Raw genomic sequence first — 20,249 nt, forward strand, 5'->3', positions numbered from 1 at the left:
ATGTAAAGATAAATGGATATAAGGATAACATCCAGGAAGAGGAAGTACTAAAATTACCAACAATAATAAAGATATTTACAAAAAACGTACTTAAGTTGAAAACTAGAAAAAGCTGGGAATGATATGATTTCTGGGGATATACTTAAGGTAATCGGTTGGGATGTACTGCCATATCTGAAATATTTGTTAGATTACTATTAGCAAGAACGAGCTATACCAGATGAATGGAGAGCTGCTATAGTAACTCCAGTGTACAAGGGAAAGTGTGATAAACATAAAGTAAAATATAAATCGGATAATTAGAGTCAGGTCAACTTGACATGTGTGACAAATCGAACATAATACCCAGATGACCAGTCGCATGAAGTGTGCACTTAATAGAGAACGTGTTTAGAAAGGAGAAAATGTATTACATAGGTGGATCAAAAGGTTAGTTGCATTAACGCACCGCAGCAGCGCGCTGTGTCTCGCAAACGTGGGCACAGCGGAGAAAAGGTCAGACACTGCCCACACGTCTGTTAGGCAGGTCGCTGTGGTGTCTCGTCTAGTACTGTGTGAACAGCGGCCAAATGCAATGGCGCGTCAACTGGACGTTCACTCCAAATATGAGGTGCGTGCGACAATCCAATTCCTATGGGCCAAAAGGAAGATTTGCACGGACATTAATCGTGAAATTAGTGCTGTGTATGGGGAGCGGGCTATTTCCCGGCAAGGTATCGTAAAGTGGTGTCAGCAATTCGAAGCCGGACGCACGGATATCACGGACAACCATCGCGAAGGCAGGCCCGCAACGTCCAGGACCCGTGCAAAGATCAACAGTGTGAATGCGATCATTAGACAGTACCGGCGCATTAAACTGAGAGAAATCGCGACGCAGCTGAACATGTCGTATGGCAGTGTGTTCGCCATTGCTCACGAGGACCTTGGATATCGTAAGCTGTGTCAAAGATGGGTCCCACGTCTTCTCACCAATGAGCACAAGGGACAACGTTTCCAATCCTACCTGGCATTTTTGCAACGCTATGCCGCAGACGGCAACGGGTTTCTGCGGCGAATCGTCACAGGCGACGAAACGTGGGTCCACCATTTCACCCTCGAAACGAAGCGAACATCAATGGAATGGGTGCACCCCTCATCACCATAACGAAAGAAGGCCAAGGTTCAACCTTCAGCCGGTAAGGTCATGGCGACAGTGTTCTTTGATATGGAGGGTTTGCTGCACGTGGAATTCATGCCGAAAGGAACGACGATCAACCCGGCGTCGTATTGTCAAACGTTGCACCGGTTGCGTAAAGCGATTAAAGAGAAGCGCCGGGGGAAATTGAGCGCCGGTGTGATTTTGTTGCGCGATAACGCAACACCTCACAAGGCCCGCCAAACAAGAACTGTTGCAGCGTTTCAAGTGGGATGTCTGGCAACATCCACCCTACAGTCCCGATCTAGCGCCATGTGACTTTCATCTGTTCGGTAAGTTCAAAACGGAGCACGGAGGTAGACGTTTCCAGACCGATGAGGAGGTGAAGGCCGCTGTCTCCGAGTGGTTGCAGAACGCTGGAGGAAATTGCTATGCATCCGCCATCGACAAGTTGGTTGTGCGTTCGCAGAAATGTTTGTAGTCTCTTGGAAACTATGTGGAAAAGTGACGTTACAGTGTATGTCGTTATAGTCGTGTTGCTGTTGTATAGGTGGTGTTATAAATGGCCATAACTGGGAAGTGCAACTTATTTTCTGATCTGCCCTCGTACTTGTTTCCTATTCGTTTAACAATGATATAAAAATATACAGTGCTAGATTATAATTGCTCAATGTACTGAACATTCATCCCATGGGTAATGAAGTCTTGTCGGTTTTCGACACAGTCTGTGTGAAATATTTTGTTAAAAATAGGTCACAGTTTTAAATGAAAGGTCTCGTACCCAACATGTTCCCATTTAAACTTTCTGCTCTACATCAAATGTTACGATCAACATGTATTATCACTCTCTCTCACCTATCACAAGATATTTCAAAAATATTGACAAACGGAACTTAAGTGTACTCTTAAGAAGGACTAGGAAAGGAGAGCTATCTCAGGAGGCGACATGCAGCCTGAGGAAAATGCCTTCTTGTGCCTGGTGAGATTGAAAGAAAAACCGACAGGGCCGACGACATTGTTCGATTCTATGAGTTCATTCATGGCTGCAGCTTCCCAGTCCAAATAGGCTATGCCTCTAACGTCTGGAATTGGAAAACGCATCTGAAGAAGTAATTGCACGATATCTTACGCTCAGACGAAATGCGCTAATAGACGAAATAATGTCATTGACGAAAAATAGCAGTCAGACTTACCTACATTCAGCAAATTAGCATAGAATGATTAGGCCTACCCCGTACTTTTAACTCTAATTAGATATTAAAACGAACACGTCCTCCTTCCTATATTTTACCTGTGTCGTGAAATTATCAAATATCGTTCCTAAAAAGAAAGTTTCATTAGAATACTTTCAATATCGCAATTTTAGTTCCTACCATGCAGTTAATAAGAAGGATGTTGTCAATGCCATCCAACAACAACCTAAGAACTCATAGCCAAGCGCAATATGACACAAACATGACGGAAGTTGAGCGATTCACTTGTGGGTCACTGCCAGCAATCCTTGCGTCGTTTCACACTTAAGTTACTTGAGGTTATACGTTATTTAAGTTTCAACACACATCCCAATCTTCTTCTTGGCCGTTTTACAATGATTTGGGTTCGGCACAATATGTTGTTATTGTACAGTTGTACGACCAGATGCCCATCCTGACCCCAACTCCATATGAAGGGATGTATTAATTATTGCATGTTTCTGCGGTATTTGGTAGTGTGACGAGTGTTCATGAAGAAGCGTGTATAAAGATGAACGAATACAAAGCTCACTCGCCGAGCCAAATGCAGCTAACATTCCCGCCCAGCCAGGAATCGAAGCCGGGACCCTATGAATCGAAGGCCGCTACGCTGACCATTCAGCCAAGGAGCCCGACTCATCCCAACATAAGGTCCGAATGTCATAAAATTGTTTATAAACTATATTACAGACATTATTACCCTCCCCATTTATGGCCTCAGATCTCCGAAAACGGCTGGTGCCCGTTTAAAATACTTTATAATTTTACGTAGTCAGCGTAACGATTTCTTCGAAGGCATTGTTTTGTTTTCTTGACCGAATATGATGCCTCATATTTCAGGCAGTTCTTCGGCTGAACTCACGCGGCTGAGTGAATCCCGATCCAGCCCTTGGACGAGTCTGGATTCGAACCCAGTGCTTTCAGATAACAAGTAAACACCACGCTACTGTAGCAAATGAGTTAGCATCGCAAACACTCCACCCAGCAAGCCCTGTTTCAATTATCAGCTCTATCGCAAAATTAAGACCAAACGGGAATGTACTCAGACTCAGGTGATATAATTAAGAAGAGAAATTGTTAATATCCCACTCTTTTCCATGCTAAAGGCAGTTTTCCATAGTTTACTACAACAATTACAGGCGAATACCAGTTTGATGCCTAACATATATACAGTAGTTATCAAACCAGAACTCCACACAACCGCGAAGTACATGGAGTTGAAGATCAAAATGTCTCAAGTCCCGCACATGAAGCAACTAATTAAGTAATCACCCCGAAGACTGGTTGGAGTCTCGACAACTCCACCACGGACTGTCACAGATGGGCTAAAATTCACTGAAGAGGCGTACAAGGGAAATAAGGAGTAAGGTAGTTTCACGTTGATTTGCTCTCCGAGCCAGAAGTTGCTATTACATATCAGTCTACCAAGCACACTGAAATAAACATACCAACCGACCCTATGACCGACAATTTCACATCTTTCATAACTGGCTGCACGAGGAATTGTGTTGCTAATATCGCCCGTACCTCGGCACTTTGATATTAACAAAGCCAAAGATGAGGCTGAGACCAATAATGGCAACAAATTTATTCTAGCTCAGACCAAAAGAAGTAATCCCAAGATCTCTTACGCTCGGAAAATGAAATGAAATGGCGTATGGCTTTTAGTGCCGGGAGTGTCCGAGGACATGTTCGGCTCACCAGGTGCAGGTCTTTCGATTTGACACCCGTAGGCGACCTGCGCGTCGTGATGAGGATCAAATGATGATGAAGAAGACACATACACCCAGCCCCCGTGCCAGCGAAATTAACGAATGATGGTTAAATTTCCCGACCCTGCCGGGAATCGAGCCCGGGACCCCTTTGACCAAAGGCCAGCACGCTAACCATTTAGCCATGGAGCCGGGCACGCTCGGAAAAATGCGCTAATAGATGAGAAAATGTCACTGACGTAAAACTGCTGCCAGACTAATCTACATTCAGCAAATCAGCATAGAATGATTACCCCGTACGTACCTCTTATTAGATATTAAGATAAACACGTCCGCCTTCAAATGCATAACAAGAAGAAACAAGAGCTACAAAATCGGCTTCAACTTTAGAATGTGCAAGGGAATCTCGTTCTAACCATACTTCCTCGAAGCTGATGCATATAATGTGAGTACCACTCTCAGAATTTCTCTTCCGTTAGCACGAAATTGAGACTAATGGGGAAGGGAACCAGTGCAGGCTGAACAGGAAATTGGGAAAGAATGCGACGCAGATAATAAAAAAGCACCACCCCAGCATAGAAATGAAATGGGGAAACCAACAGATAAAAATCCACGAGGGTCAAAGGTGAGGTTAAAACCTACCTTACCGAGCTCGAGAGCTGCAGTCGCTGAAGTGCGACCAGTATCCAGTATTAGGGAGATAGTGGGTTCGAACCCCACTGTTGGCAGCTCTGAAGATGGTTTTCCATGGTTTCCCATTTTCATACCAGGCAAATACTGGGGCTGTACTTTAATTACGGCCACGGACGCTTCCTCCCCACTCCTAGCCCTATCCTGTCCCATCATCGCCATAAGACCTATCTGTGTTGGTGCGACGTACAGCAACTTGTAAAAAAAAAAAAATAATAATAAAAACTACCTTACTCTCGGTCCCATGGATGGAGATGCCATCACGGGGGTGGAAATATCCCGAACTATTCTGGAATGTGGTGTATAGAATATGTGCAGATATCTTCACCTTTCGATATTTTCAAGGCATACATAAATGTCTTTAAATTAGAAAACTGCTATATTTCCTCAGCCGTACTGTTTTACTTTCTCGACAGGGTCCGCTGTCTTTGCAATCAAACTGCTCCTCATATCAACTCACAAGACTGAGTGAACCCCGTTCCAGTCCTCAGACCAAAGCGCATGACCACGACTTCATTAGTGAAAAATAAAACTACAAATCCATCTTCACAGTAGTATATGCAGTAGGAAGAGACTAGGAAGCCCGAGTTGAGTGGTTCGATCCCAGGGCATGGTGATTTCCAGCAGCTATTCTGGCTTTGGCTTACATGTGCTATAGAGCCAAGAATAGGAAACTATGTAAGGGTTACAGATCTCTTCATATTGTAAGAGGGTATTTAGGGGTTGTAATAAGAATGTAAAGGAGAGGGCTTATAAGTCACTGATAAGACCACAATCCGAGTATGGTTCCAGTGTATGGGACTCTCACCAGGATTACTTATTTCGAGGATTGGAATAATTCCAAAGAAAAGCAGTACGATTTGTGCTTTGTGAGTTACGGCAAAAGAGCAGTTTTACGAAAATGTTGCAAACTTTGGGCTGGGAAGACTTGGGAGTAAGTAGACAAGCAGCTCGACTAAGCGATAGGTTCCGAGTTGTCAGTGGAGAGATGGCGAGGAATAGGTTGAGGAATAGGAATATGTTGAGTGGAGTTTTTAAAGGTAGAAACTAACGCATTGAGGTTTTCGGCGACACAAGGATGGGAAGGGGCCACGATTGGGAAGGAAGTGGCCGTGGCCTTAATTAAGGCACATTTGCCTGGTGTGAGAATGGGAAACTACGGAAAACTGCCGACGGTAAGATTCGAAATCTCCCGAATGCAAACTCACACCTACGCGACCCTAACCGCACGGCCAACCCGCTCGGCGAGTCCTAAATGCAGATCAGTGGTGATTGATTGATTGATTGATTGATTGATTGATTGATTGATTGATTGATTGATTGATTGATTGATTGATTGATTGATTGATTGATTTGTCGATCGACTGATCGATTGACTGATTGACTGCACAAGAAAATTCTGGGACAGTAAGGTCAGGAGGTTATCTACCCCAACCCCAATCAGTACATACAGTACATCCCTTTAACAGAGATCGGTGGGCATATTTTACACACAGTAGGAACATGAAGATACTGACTAATATCCTCAGTCCCTAAATGAATAAACAATGACCACCATCAAAAACAATGTACTTTACTCCAGCGTGATCGAGATTGAGGTCAGGGTCATACTACACAGCCAAAGAATAGGAAACACACTGATTATTTTGCACCCGGTTCGTGTTGTTTCGTCCTCTAAAATAGGTTTCCATTTAAACCAGATGTACTTATGAAAGCAAAGCTTGGTCCATAGGTATACATTTGTCTCCTTTGGCTGAGTTATTCGCACGTGTTGCTGGACGGAAACCGCCAGCAACGGGATTCCTGCAAGGAGTTGAGTTTTTAGAAGGTGGCAAGAAATAAAAGAAAGGGGCCGAAAGGATGTCAGGAATTTGAAATGAGCTAAATGCTGATTCATATCCTTCACCTTCGTAATTGAAGGAAATAACCACATGCTTTTCTATCACCCAAAAACGCGAGATATAGGTGAAGAATCTAAAAGAGTTTGACGGGAATTTTTTCATGAGTCGCAAGTCCAGGCATATTTTTAGTAAATGCCAGTCAACCTTATGTGGCGCCTCAACGTCTTGACATGTTCTTTCTTCGCATTGGGCACTTCTGTCGCCTGGAATGATTCATAAATATGAAACATGAATCCCAAATATAATTCTGAGAGTACCTTTCTCAAACACATTTTCCAATTTCCACGAGGAAAAATTACAATGAAGGTAAGTAACAGTACAAGACTGAATTGGGAAGATCAGCATGGAATAGGATCATCCACCGCTCGAAATTCTGTGTCTTCTTTCTCCGCCTCTTTTCCTCACACCTCGGTGGGATCGCGTGTGCAATCTGCGTTGCTGTGTGCAGAGATGTACTAAACTATAGTAGGCATATTACGTGTTGATGATGTTGTTGATTATAATGATGATGATGATGATGAATTGATGATGATGCTTGATGTTTACAGGGCCTAACAACTAGGTCATTTTGCATCCGGTTCGTGTAGTTTCGTCCTCTAAAACTAGGTTTCCACTTCAAAAAGATGCACTTATGACAGCAAAGCTTCACCCATTGGTTGCAGATTGTTGTCCGTAGATGAAAAGGTGTGTATAAGAAGAAAATCGAGTTCACGAGACACAGGAATTAACCAGACGTGGCAAACATAGGCCTACCACCGGCGCAGCCCTGAAAATGGTTTTTCCATAGTTTCTCATTTTTGCATCAAAGGCTGACCGAAAACCCGTGTGCATTAGGTCAATTTTAAACACTACCAATAAATAATAATAATAATAATAATAATAATAATAATAATAATAATAATAATAATAATAATAATAATAATAATAATAATAATAATAATAATAATACCTTAATTTGCCTTTGCTGAAGAGACCTAGTGTTTACAGTGTTCTATATCGACTGGTATGGGCAAGGACACATTTGTTACTTTCATTGACCTGTCTCAGTCTCATCCTTCAATTTGACAATATGAAAGTGACTGAGGTATGAGCAATGAAGCCAGTCCTTGTGTTGAATGGTGTGAAATACACTTTCACTGATACTGTCCCTCATACGGTCGATTGGTACATACATTTCAGCGAGCTTGGCAAACTGATATGTAATAGCAACTTCTGACTCAGTGAGGAAAGCAACGGGAAACTACCCCCACTCCTCATTTCTCTAGTAAAGCCTCTTCAGTGACGCCTGGGCCATCCGTGACAGCTGATGGGGGAGCTGTTGAGGATCCGAACAGCGTTTGACCGACCGACCATGCATTACATACATACATACATACATACATACATACATACATACATACATACATACATACCTTAATTAAATCCAGGATGGCTTCCTTCCCAGTCCTAGCCCTGCCTTATCCTACTGTGACCGCGCAGCGGCATGAAATAATGATATTTTAGTTGTTTAACGTTCGTTCAAACATCTAACGGGCTCAGCAGACGCCGAGATGTAGGAATATTTGTCCTTGCAGAAGTTCTTTAACGTTCCGGAAATCAATGTAACGGAGTTGTCGCAATTTAAACATTTTCAAATGCTATCGAGCTCACCTGGAATCGAGTCCGCTAGCTTGGAGAAAGGACAACGACAAACCGATTCCGCCTTTGAGGTCGGCAACTGCTCTCATAGTCAGCGGCTTTGGCAGAAATGATAATGGAAAGTGTTATTTTTTAGACTAATCTAATAATATTTCCTGGTATTTTACCCAGTGATCGGGGGCGGCACTAATGTGGTTGGTATAGTGATGTGGTGTATATACACGAAGATGTGTATTAACACGATCACAAACACCCAGCCCCCGAGCTAGAGGAATTAACCAAACGCGGTTAATATCCGCGACCTGCCTGGAAATCGAACCCGGAGCCCTTTGAACTGAAGACCTGTAAGCGGGCCATTCCGCCAACGAGACGGATAATAATAATAATAATAATAATAATAATAATAATAATAATAATAATAATAATAATAATGCAAACTAAGAACTATAAATAAAAACAATCGAGAAAAATCTACATTGATATTACTCTTACAAGAGAACTACAGAAAGTTGCAACAGAGAGTTAGCAATGGCCGATTACTGTCCTGTTAAGTAAATCTAAGGTTATTGTATATCTCAACAGGTGAAGCAAGATTAATGGTAAGGATTAACACTACCAGTATATTACTAAGCAAGGAGGCCCAATTTCTATAATTTTGTGTGTGCTAAGGAATTCGATGACAGGAAACGTGAATTTGCATGTTAATGTTATGCGGTAAACATAAGTACTTCTGCATCCGTCCCGTTTCTAGACCATCTGCCTGAGAAATGAGTCACCTCCCATTTTATTACATAGTTTGAACATAATATAGCGACCGCACGATTATTCGTGCTAAAGGCCGGATGAAGTATCCATGAAGCAGTTCAAGAATGAGTGCTGTCGACAGGGCCATCTATGAAAAGTTTCTACACTTTCACGACTAAAATATTCATCTATACGATTGTGTCACAATATTTAATTAGGAAAATTCATTCATAAATATTCATATTCTTGTGAGGTGACTTGAGAGAGTCTGTAATTAGCGGGCTGGGTGATTCAGGCGGTAGAGTCCTGACTTTCAGGGCCCAAGTTGGCGGCTTGAAGAAAAGTCCCTCTTCTACGTCGTGGCAATGAAGGAAAACCCGAAAAGGCCAACATTAGCTATTATTAGGATCATTGTTCGACTCCATAACTGAAGCTCCCCTGTCCAAACAGTTCATTATTCTAAAGTCCACGACGAAACCCTAAGTGCCAATCCTTTGACCATAAATCAGCACCAGTAAAGCATAACACAAAGCATAAGACACGCCAACTAGTTTCAAATCAGAGGTCACGCTTGTAGTTCTACGTGACTGTTGATATCATGATCGTAGCCACGGAACATCCAGCCCTCTTTTACGTGGAATCCGAACCACAAGGACGTGATTTTCATTTCCAAAATCCTACATGCAGTTGCCAGGAATCGAACCACAGCCAGCTTGGTGAAAAGCTAAGATAAAGGAATAGCAACATTGGTTCATTCACAGGCACCTCACATCTATACCATGTAATGCAACTCCTCAACTTGCATAGCAGTGAGCGAGTTCACAGTGCCAAATCACTGGTTCAGAGAACCATAGGTGAACCTGCGTGACAACAAAAATCCGTGCTTTTACTTCCTCCTTATTCACGCGGGTTTAATGCATTCTTTATTTAATGGTTTGTGGCCTACTAATCAGTCCTCCCAATTCAATCCCAACCTGCAATAGTGTTGCACTGAGAGAACTAAGAACGACGTTCTAAACGGAAATAACGTTCATTGACGAGGATTTGTGCCCTACCACCGTCACGCTTGTGACGGGAAGCACATAACAGTGACTACCGAGGTTCTAATTAACCACGTCGGTATATGCAGAGTGGGTCTCAGCACATAAGTGGCCACGGCTGGTCCGTAGTCCAACAGCTCTGCACTCTGACCGGCCAATCGAGCAGAGGAGGGGTGGCCACGGCTCTACCATAGTTCTACGCCTCTGTATTCGGGAGACGGGAAAGGGTTGTACCTCACGACTGGTCCCCACCGTCGGCTGTCCTGAGAATGGTTTTCCGTGGTTTTTCATTCTCCTGCACTAAGGCGAATGCCGGGAAATTTCCTAGTATAGGCCATAGCCGCCAACCCTCTCATCTTCTCCAAGCTTCTCCTTCTCCGTGCCAAATCTCCCGGCCTGAGAGACGGCGTCACTGTCTAAAGAGGCCCGCTTCTCCCTTCAGGGGAGGAATGAAAACATTTTAGTGGTGGTGGTGGTAGTGGTAGTAGTAGTAGTAGTAGTAGTAGTAGTAGTAATAATTATCCTGTTAACGGCTAGTTGGTAAAAGATTACTAATAATGCTACTTGCTTTACGTCACACTAACAACTTACGGTTTTCGGAGACGCCGAGGTGCCGGAATTTTTTCCCGCAGGAGTTCTTTTACGTGCCTGTAAATCTACCGACACGAGGCTGACATACTTGAGCACCTTCAAATATCACCGGATTGAGCCAGGATCGAACCTGCCAAGTTGGGGTCAGAAGGCCAGCGCCTCAACCGTCTGAGCCACTCAGCCCGGCGGTAAAGGATTACCAACGTTGTTGAACTGTGATTCGAATATAGACTGTCCTGAAATCCACTTCTTGAGTAGTTAGTTCTGTATGGTGTTGTTTAACTACTACTGTTATTTGCTTTACGTCGCACCGACACAGGTAGGTCTTATGGCGACGATGGGATAGGAAAGTCCTAGGAATGGGAATGAAGCGGCCGTGGCCTTAATTAAGGTGCAGCCTCAGCATTTGCCTGGTGTGAAAATGGGAAACCACGGAAAACCATCTTCAGGGCTGCCGACAGTGGGATTCGAACCCACTATCCCCTGGATGCAAGCTCACAGCTGCGCGCCCCTAACCGCACGGCCATGTCGCCCAGTTGGTGTTATTTAAACAGGATCTGATATAACTAAGACTGTTATGAAAGAGGGTTACCATATTTAAAAAGGAAAAAAAACAAGAAATGGGTACGTTTTAAGCCACTCTGCCCGGCTAGTACAGAGTACTCGGACACAGCGCTCCCGGCACTTTTTCGTAGTATTCAAAGCTAGTACAGTCTTCGTGGTTCAGACGGCAGTGCGGCGGCCTCTCACCGCTGGGTTCCGTGGTTCAAATTCCGGTCACTCGATGGGAGATTTGTGCTGGACTAAGCAGAGGCGGACAGGTTTTTTTCCGGGCACTACGGCTTTCCATGTCATCTTTCATTCCATCAACACTCTCCAATACCATGTCATTTCATCTGTCAGTCATTAATCAATGCCCAAGAGGAGTGCGGTAGGCTTCAGCAGCCGGTACAATTCCTATCCTCACCACTAGATGGGGGCTTCATTCATTCAATTCCTGACCCGGTCGAATGACTGGAAACAAGCTGTGGATTTTCATTCAAAGCTAGTCATAAAAAAAGATGGTAGTATTATTATTATTAATGTTGTTTTTGTTGTTGTCATCGTAAGGGACAAACATCAAGGTCAGCGTCCGGCTCCATGGCTAAATGGTTAGCATGCTGGCCTTTGGTCACAGGGGTCCCGGGTTCGATTCCCGGCAGAGTCGGGAATTTTAACCATAATTGGTTAATTTCGCTGACACGGGGGCTGGGTGTATGTGTCGTCTTCATCATCATTTAATCCTCATCACGACGCGCAGGTCACTTACGGGTGTCAATTCAAAAGATCTGCACCTGGCGAGCCGAACTTGTCCTCGGACACTCCCGGCACTAAAAGCCATACGCCATTTCATTTTTTTTTTTTTTTTTTTTTTCATCAAGGTCAGCGGGCCTTCCTCAGAAATACGTTCTTAAAGCTTTAATAAGTTTGTTCCGAGCTGAGGTTAGTAGCATTTCGGGGTGTTTAAATGCGACAACTCTGCATTATTGGGTTCTGTCATTTCTATGAACTCCACTGTAACAAATTCCTGACAGCCTGGCTCTCTTAAAACCTAGTGCAATTTAAGGGACGTTAAACAAATAGTTGTGCTATAATAATAATAATAATAATAATAATAATAATAATAATAATAATAATAATAATAATAATAATAATAATAATAATAATAATAATAATAATACCGAGCTAGGTAGCTGCAGTCGCTTAAGTGTGGTCAGTATCCAATATTCGGGAGATAGTGGGTTCGAACCCCACCGACGGCAGCCCTGAAGATGCTTTTCCGGGGTTTCCTATTTTCACACCAGGCAAATGCTGGGACTGTACCTAAATTAAGGTCACGGCTGCTTCCTTTCCACTCCTAGCCCTTTTCTGTCCCATCGTCGCCATAAGACCTATCTGCGTCGGTGAGACGTAAAGCAACTTGTAAAATAATAATAATAATAATAATAATAATAATAATAATAATAATAATAATAATAATAATAATTTACATCCCACTAACGACACGCACGGTTTTCGAGACTCTTGAAAGAGTTTTTTACGTGCCCGTGTATCTACCGACAGGAAGCTGGAAAATCTGAGCACCTTCAAATACCACCGGAGATAGTGGGTTCGAACCCCACCGACGGCAGCCCTGAAGATGCTTTTCCGTGGTTTCCTATTTTCACACCAGGAAAATGCTGGGACTGTACCTAAATTAAGGTCACGGCTGCTTCCTTTCCACTCCTAGCCCTTTTCTGTCCCATCGTCGCCATAAGACCTATCTGCGTCGGTGAGACGTAAAGCAACTTGTAAAATAATAATAATAATAATAATAATAATAATAATAATAATAATAATAATAATAATAATAATAATTTACATCCCACTAACGACACGCACGGTTTTCGAGACCCTTGAAAGAGTTTTTTACGTGCCCGTGTATCTACCGACAGGAAGCTGGAAAATCTGAGCACCTTCAAATACCACCGGACTGAGCTTGGATCGAAACAGCCATCTTGCACTTAGCAAGTCACGTTCTAGCTGCTGAGCCATTCAACCCGGCACAAATAATTGTTCTATTTTAGAAACAAGGAATATCCTTGTATACTTCAGTGCTTGGTGAGACCTAAAGCTGCCCAGTATAATGTTTTGATGACTGTTTTTAAGGGGCCAAACATCAAGGTCATTAGCCTCCTAACCTGTTTTAATTTATTTTGAGTCTGTAGTAGTAGGTACTAACTGTACTAATTTAGAACAACAATTACAATAATGCCCCGGAGCCTCTAGAAAGATCTATCTCAACCTTCATTGCGGAGAGAAACGCAAGGAAAGACATCCTCAAATGACACCTTTCAGGCTCCCGGATCTCACGCTGAAATGTCAGAGCACGAGGTTTGAAGAAGGGGCTGTGACTATAAGAAACTTTCCAAGAATATCTACACCATGAAAGGCCGTCATAAACGAACAGGAACTCGTGCTGTTTAGAAAACACGATCACTTGCGTCTATCGCCGAGTGGTAGGAGAGAGGGAAGGACAGGAGGATCGATGATCCGATTAGCGTAAACACAGTGCAATCGATCGCAATCTCCAGATTGCTACTGTATGGTCCTCCGGTCCCACGTAATCGACAATCGCAACTACAACCCCAACTACGATCTGCGACCAGCCTCGATATTCAACAACCGCCGAAGTAATGTATGTAGTGTCTTCTACGACAATGGTTTCCACTTTCTCTTCTAAGATATCATCTATACCGTACTTGTTAAGGGAACATATTCCATCGCCCTACGAAATCTAAACGATAAAAAGTAGCTTTGTTAATTACAGACACTTTCTAAAAAATAAAGCTGGTATATGAAACGAGTGATAGATAAAATAATAGAGCTAATTTCTTGCTTCACCTCGTCTTCTCCAGATCCAATAACCTCAGCACCATTATCTCCCTCGCTATGAGTTCCTTTACTCTCTTTGCCTTTCTTTTTTTTTTTTTTCCAACTCATTAATCAATATTACGAGGTCATAAAATTTCAACGGTTTCCAATGTGCTTTCTTGGTGTAGCGTGGCATATTTCCGTACCCTGCTGCAAGCTCGCCTACCACGTAACTCCCACACTGACATGTAATACATGATAACTGATAACACTAATAATTATTTAACACAGTTGTTTCATCGAAATATCACGGTTTCGCTACCAGCGCGCTCTCCTATCAACACCAACAGATTTCATAAGAAAGGTCGCTAACGTTCAAGATTTGGTAGACATATTCACCGAGCGATTTGGCCGTGAGGTTTGCGTCGCGTAGTTGTGAGCTTGAATTCGGGAGATGGTGGGTTCCAATCTCATCGTCGGTAGCCCCGAAGATGTTTTTTCCGTGGTTTCCCAATTTTCACGCCAGGAAAATGCTGGGATTGTACATTATTAAAGCCACCGTCGCTACAATCCCAGCCCTATCACTTTCCTATCCCTGCGTCGCCGATTAAACCATTAGCAAGAAGAAACTTCTTTCTCCGCTTTTTCCACACCCTGGTGGGGTCGCGGGTGCGAACTCTGTCGCAAATGTGGACTTTGGCCTGTTTTGCGGCCAGATGCCCTTTCTGACGCCAACCGTATGTGGAGGGATGTAAGTTACTGTATTCATTACTGCGTGTCCCTGTGGTGGTTAGTAATGTGGTGTGTTGTGTTCTGTGAATATGAAAAGGTGTGCGTTAAGGCGCGCACAAACTCAGTCCCCGATGGATAGGAATTAACAAGACGTGCTAAAATCCCCGGCCCGACCACGATTCGAACCAGCAACCCTCCGAACCGAAGGCCGCTACGCTAGCCGAGGAAGAGGGTTATTATTATTATTATTATTATTATTATTATTATTATTATTATTATTATTATTATTATTATTATAGATTTGGGCTGCGTGACAAATATTCCATCATATACGAGGATTAACAAGCAAATGATGCTTCTCCACAATTATTAAAATTTGGAGGCGAACAATGCATTAAGGCCCAGAGTTTCGTATTGTTCGGTGTTTGGTTGAGAGATTCACTTAGCCGACAGTTCCCCATCAGTGCACCGATTACGTATGTCGTCTGAATAATTTAACAACGCCGCAATCACACAAGTTGTCATTACTAAAAGAACGACATGGATAATTAATTTGTTATTTAATGACGTGTTTGCATCAGTGGGGAAAGAGAGGCTTCATGTGCTAGATCGATGCGACATTTGTCAAAAACTGTTTTGTGTAATGCGGAGCTTTGAATTCGCGAGCATAATGAAGTGAAATGCGCACTCCATCCAGCAAGATATAGTCGACAGATTGACGTGACAGGGATAAATGGCTGCTTGTCGGAACTCTGGACAAAGGGATTTTAAATTATTTTTTCAGCAAGTAAATTAATTTATAATCATGTGTTCTTTTTGAAAAGATTCAGAAAATCAGTGTAAGTTTTAACACATTGTCATGTAAGGGCTTTAGCAATTATTTCTCTTAAATGAAAACTTGAGAAGAAGCTTTATACGAGAGCGGTAAAAAAAGTTTCTTTCCAGAACGATATTGGGACTGTTCTCACATTTAGAGTTGGAGTTTCATTGTACCAGACTAACCCGTATCTATGAAACACGGTCGGCATCTGCGGGACGATGGCTGAGAATCGTGAGATAAAGCGTAAGAAATCTATGTTTATCAGTTTATATGCAATTTATAGTTTCAAGAACGTAAAATATAACGGTTTTCTGTTCTTAATGTTTGAAGAGTCACAGAAATAAAAACCTTTACTTTCCTATTTACCGCCTTATTCACGAGTCAGAGATGGTCAATTTTGCTTCTTTTTTCCTATCGAACAGCACGATCTAGAGTGTTAAGCTACTGATATTTATAGACAAGGGGAACACATGGTTTCGAAGTCCTCCACCAGTAATCTCTAACATGGTTTTTCAGAGTTTCGTTCTTCCATGTGAAACGAATTCTTGAAACTCCTATTTAGTTAAACATTCATACAGCACGTGCATCACGACAATAAGGTTGACAGACTGGTCTCGAACACATGATCAGCACTTGGTACTTATGAGCTTAATGTCGAAAGCCACTTAAGTGAAAAACAAAAGTAAACATAATAGATGCTAAGACCATTATAATAATAAGCCTATACAGTGCTTCTAGAGGCTGGCTACAGAAGCATGGCACTCTCACAGTGACCAATTTTCACTAATTTTGTGGTCCGCCTCTGTAGCGTAAAGGTTAGCACTATTAGCTGCCGTCCTCGAGGGCCGGGCTTCGATTCGCGGTACTGCCAGAAACTTAAAATGGCAGGAGGGCTGGTATATGGTTAAAACTGTACATGAAGCTCACCTCCATTGGGGGTGTGCTCCATAAGAGTTGCACCACCTCAGGACGAGGATTCGAGTTTACTTTACTAATCTTGTGGACACATTCTATGGCATATTCACAGTGACCAATTTCCACAAATCATATGAACAAATCCTAATTCCCTGAAAGAGGAAAATTTGACCGGGGGTACAAGACGAATCTGTTTTATCAGTGAAATCGAAAACATCCGACAAGATGGGTGTTGTTTGTCCAGTACTTTACAGGACAAGTTGGCCAAAGGTATAGAAATGAACATCAATTATATTAGACTATACGGTGTAATTACGTGAAAGGACGAAGATGTGCGGGAGAAATATCTTCGCCGTGCGGTTAGGGGCGCGCAGCTGTGAGTTTGCATTCGGGAGATAGTGGGTTCGTACACCAATGTCGGCAACCCTGAAGATATTTCCCGTGGTTTCCCATTTTCACACGAGGCACATGCTGGGCCTGTACCTTAATTAAGGCCACGGCCTCTTCCTTCCTATTCCTAGCCCCTTCCTGTCCCATCGTCGCCGTAAGACCTAAATGTGTAAATATGAACTGTAATGAATATGTTGCAAGAAAGAGGACTAAGAAAATGACACTTGGTCTGAACCAGCATTGTCAGAAACGGCCACAAGTGGCTTTCACCTTCGCTTTACCACGAGGCCGTGCTCATAGCTCGAAGAGCCCTCACGCCAGCTGTAAGGCAGCACTGAGTGGAGGTTGACACTGTGAATAATGGTTGTGTGTTTCGGTTTCACGCTCTAAAAAGAATATGATTTGCTTTTCATTACTGCTGTATTGTAATAAACTTAAAGATGATAACATTTATTGTTGTGTTGCAATGTCATCCACAACGGAGGATGTGGTTTACGATTATTATTATTATTATTATTATTATTATTATTATTATTATTATTATTATTATTATTATTACTGAAATGCAGCATATGCTTAACTATATCAAAAACTAGAGTTGGTCCTTTATCTCGATATTCTATAATTGCATTTATTGAATAAAAACATTTGGAAGGGTGTAAAAGTTTCATATTCGGATTGAACCATGTGGTCGCCAACATATACACCGAACCTGCTACACTGTTCCGGTTTATCTCAACTCGCTGAACCCACCGTTGTTGCGTCATCTGCCCTGAACTTTCACAGTTGCCCTGTATGTGTTCTGGTGGTATTTGAGCTTCTCATAATTGGTCTGAGCGACTGTAAATATGATATCGTCAAATCACTGCAGATATAGAGTACTCAGCGAAAACTTAGTAGGTTATGTTTTCATTTTATTACTCACCTCAAAGTGTTCCGAACCGCGGGTCCTGAGACAGTGGTATATACACGTAGTATATGGTATGTTCACGTGGCATCTACACGTAGTACATAAGGTGAAAATATATTTCAGTTCTAAAAATTTGTCGGGCTCAGTGGCTAAAACAGTATAAGCGCTTACCTTCTGAGCCCAAGTTGGCGGGTTCGATACCGGGTCAGTCCAGTATCACTCGAGTCAGTAGATTTATCGCCACGTAAACGACCTTCTGCAGGGAAAAATTCCGGCACCTCGGCGTTTCCGAAAATCGCAAGAGTAGTTAGTGGGACGGAAAACCAAAAACATTATCAATACCATTAATTCTAAAAATTAACATTGGTACTTGATGGTGATGAAACTACTTTATAAACAAAGACTTATTTTTTCTTTCTTTCTTTACCCTCCAGGGTCGGATTTTCCCTCGGACTCATCGAAGGATCCCACCTCTACCGCCTCAAGGGCAGTGTCGTGAAGCTTCAGACTTTTGGGTCGGGGGGTACAACTATGGAGAATGACCAGTACCTCGCTCAGGCGGCCTCACCTGCTATGCAGAATAGGGCCTTGTGGAAGGATGGGAAGTTTGGAAGGGACAGGCAAGGAAGAGGGAAGGAAGCAGCCGTGGCCGTAAGTTAGGTACCAACCCGGCTTTTTCTGGAGGAGAAGTGGAAAATCACGGAAAACCACTTCGAGGATGGCTAAGGTGGGAATCGAACCCATCTCTACTCAGTTGGCCTCCCGAGGCTGAGTGGACCCCGTTCCAGCCCTCCACTTTTCAAATTTGGTGGCAGAGCCGGGAATCGAACCTGGGCCTCCGGGGGTGGCAGCTAATCACGCTAACCAATACACCACAGAGGCGGACACTTATTTTTTGGCAATATTTCGACCACTTTTGTATCTGATAGCGACAGCCATCCGGAACGAGTATCTGCACACGTGCTCCTTTTTTCATAATTTTTTATCGTCGCACTAACTCCGATACATTCCGGCGATGATCTGTGCACAGGTAATGGACTAACTGGAGGACAAGGACAGGTGCTCTTTACCGCTAGGAGACTGCACTTTGAAGTAGGCCTACCCTCTTTCACTTATGTTCACTATTTAGCCTAAAGGGAATTCAGTGCCCATTTGAGTATTCTGGTATACGGATATTTTGTTATAAAAATTTGACAGCAAAGAGTATACGTGACAGTTGATACTTTAATTTTCACTTCTACGTGTCATCCGAACCTAATGGACGTGACTTTCCATTTTAAAAATCTCACATGCATTGGCCGGTATTTCGAATTGTGGCCATCTTGGTGAGAAGTCAGTGACTATCACGCTCCCCATTTTTGTTATCTCCTAGACGGCTTGAGTAGCTCAGTCGTAGAGGGCTGGCCTTCTGAACTCAAGTTGGCGGGTTCGATCACGACTCAGTCTGATGGTTACTGAAGGCTTTCGAATACGCCAACCTCGTGTCGGTAGACTTACTTTCATGTGAAGTAATTCTTAAGGGACAACATTCCGACTCGTCATCGTCTCTGAACTTAAAAGTAGTTGATGTAACGTAAAAATTAATAGCATAATAATAATAATAATAATAATAATAATAATAATAATAATAATAATAATAATAATACCCTGCTTTTAGCCGCGAGCAATTCTTCCAGAAGAAAAATCAACATCATTTCCTGGACAAGCTACAGTATATCAGAGGTATTTCGTGTTTAAGTAGAGTCTTAAACCTCTACATCCTCAATTCGATTTTGGACATGAAAAATCAGTTTATAGCACTTTCTTTCTTTCTTAATCTGTTTATCCTCCATGGTTGGTTTTTCACTCGGACTCAGAGAGGGATCCCACCTCTACCGCCTCAACGGCAGTGTCCTGGAGCTTCAGACTCTGGGTCGGGGATACAACTGGGGAGAATGACCAGTACCTCGCCCAGGCGGCCTCACCTGCTATGCTGAACAGGGGCCTTGCGGGGGATGGGAAGATTGGAAGGGATAGGCAAGGAAGAGGGAAGGAAGCGGCCGTGGCCGTAAGTTAGGTACCATCCCGGCATTTGCTTGGAGGGGAAGTGGGAAACCACGGAAAACCACTTCGAGGATGGCTGAGGTGGGAATCGAACCCACCTCTACTCAGTTGACCTCCCGAGGCTGAGTGGATCCCGTTCCAGCCCTCGTACCGTTTTTCAAATTTCGTGGCAGAGCCGGGAATCGAACCCGGACCTCCGGGGTGACAGCTAATCACACTAACCACTACACCACAGAGGCGGACTTATAGCACTTAAGCAAAACCAAACCAAACCCCATAGCACTACAGCCCTTGAAGGGCCTTGGCCTACCAAGCGACCGCTGCTCAGCCGAAGGCCTGCAGATTGCGAGGTGTCGTGTGGTC

General features: G+C 43.1%; 1 protein-coding gene across 2 annotated transcripts in view; it reads right to left on the reverse strand.

Annotated features, from left to right (window-relative positions):
- PlexB (plexin B) overlaps window positions 1-20,249 on the reverse strand; it is a 1,268,238-nt gene that overhangs the window by 119,732 nt on the left and 1,128,257 nt on the right. The gene's annotated exons all lie outside the window — the stretch shown is intronic.

This window comes from Anabrus simplex, chromosome 2 (genome assembly GCF_040414725.1).
Source record: "Anabrus simplex isolate iqAnaSimp1 chromosome 2, ASM4041472v1, whole genome shotgun sequence".
In the NCBI taxonomy this organism is placed as follows: domain Eukaryota; kingdom Metazoa; phylum Arthropoda; class Insecta; order Orthoptera; family Tettigoniidae; genus Anabrus; species Anabrus simplex.